Source organism: Teleopsis dalmanni, chromosome X (assembly GCF_002237135.1).
Source record: "Teleopsis dalmanni isolate 2A chromosome X, ASM223713v2, whole genome shotgun sequence".
Classification (NCBI taxonomy): Eukaryota; Metazoa; Arthropoda; class Insecta; order Diptera; family Diopsidae; genus Teleopsis; species Teleopsis dalmanni.
Window position 1 is genome coordinate 19,321,355 of NC_051848.1, and position 6,969 is coordinate 19,328,323.

The 6,969-nt window shown below is 28.5% G+C and overlaps 1 pseudogene; it reads right to left on the bottom strand.

Moving 5' to 3' along the window:
• Window positions 1–2,519: 2,519 nt before the first annotated feature.
• LOC119688222 lies at window positions 2,520–2,833 on the bottom strand (annotated as a pseudogene).
• Between the last annotated feature and the right edge of the window lie 4,136 nt (window positions 2,834–6,969).

A 6,969-nucleotide genomic window follows, 5' to 3' on the forward strand; every position in this document is an offset into this window, starting at 1 on the left:
TATAAATCAATCGCTAATTGTAAAGATCTGCCAGCCATAATAGTTTCATCAAGTTTTAGTAGCTCATAACGGATGGCACATTTTGATCCTTTTCTGACCTTTTGATGAATATTCTGCTTTGGTGTTGATTTAGCTGGTTAGCTGAGACTGACATACCATTTTAGCGGTCGAGATTATTGTAGTAGATTCACTTTTCATCTTAACATTATTTTATAAAATTTATTTGTTTATTTCAATGGTCAAACACAATATTTTTAGATACTTTAAAATTATATAACAACCAACAATTCTGCAGATTCTTTTAGCTTTTTACACCAATCATTCTAAGCTAGCTCAACAAAAACTCAAACTTCCCAATTTTTTGATTATTTTCCAAAAAGATTAAACAAATCTATCTTATGGTGACACAAACATATCATATAATTTATCATATAACTAAAATTGCAAACGTGTCATATATCAAGAAGTATATATAGAAGTTTATCCCTTTAAAATTATAGTTTTACTGAATTTTATTTATTAATTTATGTTATTATTTTTGAATTTTCTTTATGAGACACCCTATGCTCATAGCGCCGACACTTGGTATTGGCAACACTATTAATCAAATTTTCATTAATCTGAGAATCTCCGAAATAGTAGATTCTCTGCTTAGTTTCTTTTTTGAATGCAAATTTTTGTTGTAATCATCTACTAAGCAACTAATCTGTTGCCTGAATACCCCTAATATAATAATGTTTTCTTTTTAATTTGACAGTTGAAGAATGGAGCATAAAACGATATACAAATCATTTAATTATTACAGCACAATTATGAATGTGATCATCTGCTACCAAAGATCGGTTGATAAGTATCAATATGGTGTAAATATTGATCACAAAGTTTCAGAAAATTGAAAATACAACTTTATACTTCATAATCGATATTGTCTCCTTTAAAATACTTTCCATTGACTTATGTCATCGTGTGATCTAATCCTCTAAACACTTATTAAAATTTGATTTTCCATCAAAATATCCCACCATCAAAAATGTGTTTAACAGTTAAATTTGTTCAAAAATTTTGAATAGTCTGCTATTTCAAAACCCTATTACTGCAGATATATTTAGTTCGTTAAAACTGGGTTTTTAAAATATTTGTAGTAGAAATAAAATATTCTTTAATAACGCAAGTAATGTTGAGTTGTATTTTTTATGGCTCTTTTGTTTAAAGCATCTGTAAATTAAATATGAAACTTATAATACGTATGTTTTGAATGGTGATCTGAGTAATTTATTTTAATTATTTTATCGTATTCATGTGGTGAAGCCATTATATATAAAATTTGGATTATTAATAGACAATACTCAATAACCTTCAATAATAAAAAGGTTTACGTTTAAAAAATTAATTTTAATTATTTGCAACACTCAGTCAATAAACTAAACAAATAGTGTTTCGAATATTATGTGTTATAAAACAGGCTAAAAAGGCTAAAAGACCTTCTTAATATAAATATTGAAGCTCATGTCGTTGTTAACATATGTACGATTATATAGTCTCACTCAAGTAGTTAAAAGTTTGTGAGCTAATAAACTAAATTCAAACTAAAAATATAAATACTGCCAAAATTACAATAAAAAAGTAAAAATTGTTTAATGTATTATAAGTTATTACTACTAAAAAAAAATTAAATATCAACTAATATTGTCATTTCGAATAACGGTGGAATAAAAGGAGTAAATATATATATATATATATATAATATCATCATTTTAAAATGAGTACTATAGTCAAAAATAATCTTGATGGGTCAAACACAACTAGCTAAAAAATGTCTTCTCTATTATGATAATTTGAGCATCGCTATCAATTGTAGGAAAACCATTCGCTGTTACCATACTGCCAATATTCGATTCGAAATTTCGACATTTAATTATTTAAATAATTGATTTGTTATTAATTAAAAATCACTATACCCGGTCTTTTATTTTAATAAGAGAGGTGTAAGAAACAAATACCTCTATAAATTATTGCCTAGCATCCATATCTTAAATACTTTCAAACTTCTTGTAGAAGTCTTGCATGTGCCTAGTTTTTATAATAAAATAATTATAAATAAATCTGCAGTAGTAAAATATAATTGAACTTCTCAAATATTTTAGCATAAAGTTTATTGTCTAAAAAAGTGCTAAAGTGAAACGGAACTTCATTATATTAGAACATAATATAAATACCAACCCTAGATATATATATACATACCTTATCTATCTACCGTGTATAATATGTATATAACAATTTTTTATTTCAAATTTAAAAAAATCAGTGCTGTAGTCAGGGCTGTACAGCGGATGACCCATCAATTCGACGTTTTGTCCGGTCAAAAAGGCGCTGGTTTGAACCGATGTGTGAGAGCTCGCGTTGTCATGGTGAACAATGAACAATGAAGTCATGGTGAATTTCTCCGAAGACTTCAGGCAAACAAATTGTCGTGTACCACTCAGAAGTGACCGTCCTTCGTTGCTCAAGCGGAACAGTCGCTACATGACCAATTTTGTCGAAGAAACAGGCGAGCATTTGCTTCGAAGTGCTTTTTCCACGATCAACTTTCGTTGGATTTGGCTCGAAATGCCCAAGGATGCCTCTATCTCACGGTATGCCACATGACGATCTTGCATTATCAGTTCACGCACGGCATCAATATTCTCTGGCACAACTGCCGTTTTTGGACGACGTTTCATTTCGAATTCATTAAACCAGTTTTTCACAGTGCTATAGGATGGTGCTTCATCGCCATACATCGTCGAAACTTGTGAAAAATGATCGCACAAAAATGTTCACGTGTTAATTCCATTTTTTGACCGAGATGAATTTTTCAAGTCTCTGTAAATAAAACAATTCACAATTAAATAACAACACGTTCTGAGCGATGTTATGCTAAAAAATATCAACCTTTCCAATGGAAATATCAGATTACATCTGACAACACTTAGTGTTGCCTAGGCCAGAAATATATATAGCAGCCCTCGTACTAATTTTAAATTTAAAGCAATTTTATTATTTTTCTCTAAAATTATCGGCATATTCGCATATTTAAGAACCACATAGTTTACTTCTATTGTGGGCACTATCTGGTATCTATGTTAATAACTTTGCGTGTGGAAATTTTAAATTTCTTACCATTGCATGCAATAAATGATTAATTTTAAAATAATAACTTTTAGCAACTTTTTGTATCTATTATGATTTATTGTATGATTTTAAAGGTCGAAAACCAAAACCAAGAGATTTTAATCAACTATGCTAAATTATTTACAATAATTACATTAAAACATTTGCAGCATTTAACAATAGCAAGCAAAATCAATTTTAATCAGTACTGCGTCCATATTCCGTCTAATTATAGCTAATATTATTGCCTACGGAAACATTTGCGTCTTAGCTTTTAAGAAAAAATTATGTCTGAAATAGAATTCAAGGGTTTCGGTATATCAGTTATAACGAAACTGATAGTGTTTTGAGAAAAAATGCTCCTGCAGCAGAAGTGGGTTGCTGTAGCACGTTTCATCGTCCTTATGATTGCCGTAGATGGTTTATTTCGAAATAAAGTTCGAAACTTTAATTTTTACTTAATTATATTTACAATATATTTGCAACATCAGTCCAAATTGTGGATAGATGCTACCTATTTTGACCAAATGCAATATTAGTCTCTTCCCACAAGATAAATATAGCTTCGTGCAATTTTTTTCAAAATTTGAATAAATTTCCGATGAGATTAGTTTAAATTAAATACAAATTGTTAATTATTTTGTTTTTTTTATTCTTATTTATTGTTTATCACAGTGCGTTCAACGAATTGTAATTGCTTTTAGTTCATTGGTCGAAGCGTCTGGATGACTGAGATGGTGTCAATACCATTTCGGGTAATGCAATTGTAAATTATCGTGCAACAGAAACGTACAAAAATTAACACAATATTTTATCCTGACTCGTCGAATTCTGGCACATTACTTGGGCTCATTACTTGAAATTCTGTGACGAATTCACTGCGTCAAATTTTATCTCAATTTTTACCTCAACTCTTCCGAAAATATAATTTTCTCTCTTCGGCATACCCAATTTTTACCAATTTCAAGTAAATTTATGTCACACAACGTAGCGTGTCTACATATTAAATTTCATAACAAATTTTAAAATGTTTTTTTAATGTTTGTCAATAATGCTCATCTCAAAATATTTGTTTAGACTAAAATTTCTCATATTACAGTAAGTAAAGGCTGTATCACATTATGTACAGCCCAAGCCAATTGTTCGAAATAAAATATTCGTATAAATGAATACTTATGTAAATATTTCATTAGCATGACTTTCATCAAATATTTCAGTATACGTTTTAGAACTCAAAATAACAGTCGCGCAATTCGCATACTCGTTTATTTTACGGATATTAAGGTCAAATATTCTTGAAGAGCAGCAAAATCGGACTTTAAGTACTTGAGGAATATTTGCTAGAACTTGCAAGTAAAATTTACTTGCACGCGCAGAACTAAGTGAACAATTTGCTAATTTTTATTTTTTTGTTTGTACTGTACCCGTCTAAACTTCTTTCTATTTCTCACACGGTCATCATTTTCTAGATACTATTTCACACGATTTTGCCAAAAGCTGCTCAGCGATTTTTGAAGTTTAAATAACTCTTCGAAGAGTGAAGAAGAAAAATTGTTTTCTAAATGATGCTTGAAAATAAAGGTTTTCTGCCTTAAGCATTTCTTCTCATTCATTTTTATTTTGATATTATTTCATATTTTAATATGACAATATTTTAATTCATTTGTTGAAATTCATTTATTAATTGATCGAAGTACCTTTAATAAAAAGCACAATTCAAAAAGTTTTTCATTTATCGAATCGAGTCTTTTTTTGACATAAAAACTATTATTTAGGAAATAAATGCAATTATAAAGAATATATTAGAAACTTAAATTCGAAAATCAACTTCTTTTATTAACTTCAAGAATATATTTCAACTTAGTCCATGGAATGTTCTGTAAAGGATTGCCGTACTCCAACAGCAATAAAGCAAAATTCGTTCAAAACAATTTGTTGTGCTCTTCCATAGAAAACAATATTGTGAAAAAAATATTATAAAAGTTTTCATGAGGTCTCAGGTAATGAAATATCTATGACGAAAAAGTCAAACAACTGTTTTTAAAACAATTGTCTTTAAAAAATATTATAGGGTATTAGGATCATTAAAATGTCTTGAAAATCTGGAATTTGTCATAGTAAAACGAACTCAAGATAGAAAATTAAATAGTTTTAAAAGACAAAACTTAATGTAGTCTGACCGGCTGTTATTCAACTTTAGAGAGAGTGAAGTAAAAAATTCAATTTTAATTAAATATAAAAATATCATACACAAATATGTTAAATATGCATATCACGTTTATACTGGATAATCTATATAATCTATATTTCGATTACAGCTAAAAGAACAAATTTTGCAAAAAATTATATTTATTCATTACTTCCTCCATTAGAATATATAAGATTACAGTATAGCGTTTTTCTTGTATATAACAAAGTATGTTTAAACCATTTTAAGCATTTACGAATGGTTTCACAAAATTCAAGCAAAAGTCTTGAAAACAAAAAAACAATTAACAAATCAAACCAATTTTTACACTATAATACTCTGAATAATCAGTTGTTGTTTCTATTACATCCATAAATAAAATGAATAAGTTTCGAATAAGCGAATGCTGCTTTAATAATACCAACATACACAGTGGAAATACAGTCAAACTTCCATAATCGAAGTACCATTTTGCAAAGAGAAGGTTCGATTTATGGAGACTTCGAGATAGAGAATTTTTTTTTTTTTTTATTTTTGAAAAAAACTAAAATACATTTTAAGATATTTATTTATTTATTTAAAATCAAATACAGCACAGAAGTTATAGTTAAGTAAAATATTCAGAAATTAGGGTTTGGTATTTTAATTTGTTTTTATTATTTTCAATAAAAAGAAATTCCAATTTATTTAAAGCCTTATAGTGAATATCAGTTGGAGTATCATTTGTTAGTAAATAAAAATTCAGAATTTTAAATGAGTCCTCTACTTAATTCTTGGAAGGCTAATGAACTATTTTATCCACCTCATCATCACTTTTCGTTGCGCTTAGAAACGGATCCACAAATTCTGAGCTATAATCAAAAATATCATCTATAAAATATCTATAGGAAAGCTTGATGGATAAATTGCATTGTCAAGCTCAATATAATCGTTAAGAGCAGCATTGGAAGTTATTTTATTTACTTTAAACCACGCTGCCAGCGACTGGCTTTTGCAAAAAAAAAGGAACATAAAAAAAAATTAAACATTTGGTTTGGAAATAAGGACTTCCCCTAACATCAAAATGGATTCATACTTAAAACAAAAATTTGACTTATAGAATGCACTTTCCCAAATTTCTATTGGCACGTATATTTTTATTCGAGTTAAGAGAAATTGAGTTATGGAAGCAGAATTGTATGTAATTTGCTCTCTAAAACCCTGTTGCACTCTTTTTAGTTCGAGTTATAGAGGAAGTTTGACTGTAGTTATTCTATGTATTATATGTTTATCTACTTCAGTTATTCGTTCTACCATATCAAGCACCAGTAGTTAAGTTTGTGTTGTATGTACAAACCAAATAAATTGGTTTTAAATAAGCGAATTCTGAAATGCAAATGTAGAAAATAGTTTTTTTATATATTATGAGTAGTATTAATGAGTAGTATGATTAGTATTTAACATAAATAAGTTAAGTTGTTAGCTAAAGTTTTATGATATAAAGCAGTGATTCTCACTATCTCTTTATGCGCATGCACAAAGATTTGATGCATGCGCACTCCTCCACAATCAGATTGAGTATTAACCTCATAAAACATTTAGAATTACCATTGACTTATAAACATAATAAGATATGATGTGGTTTTAAATCC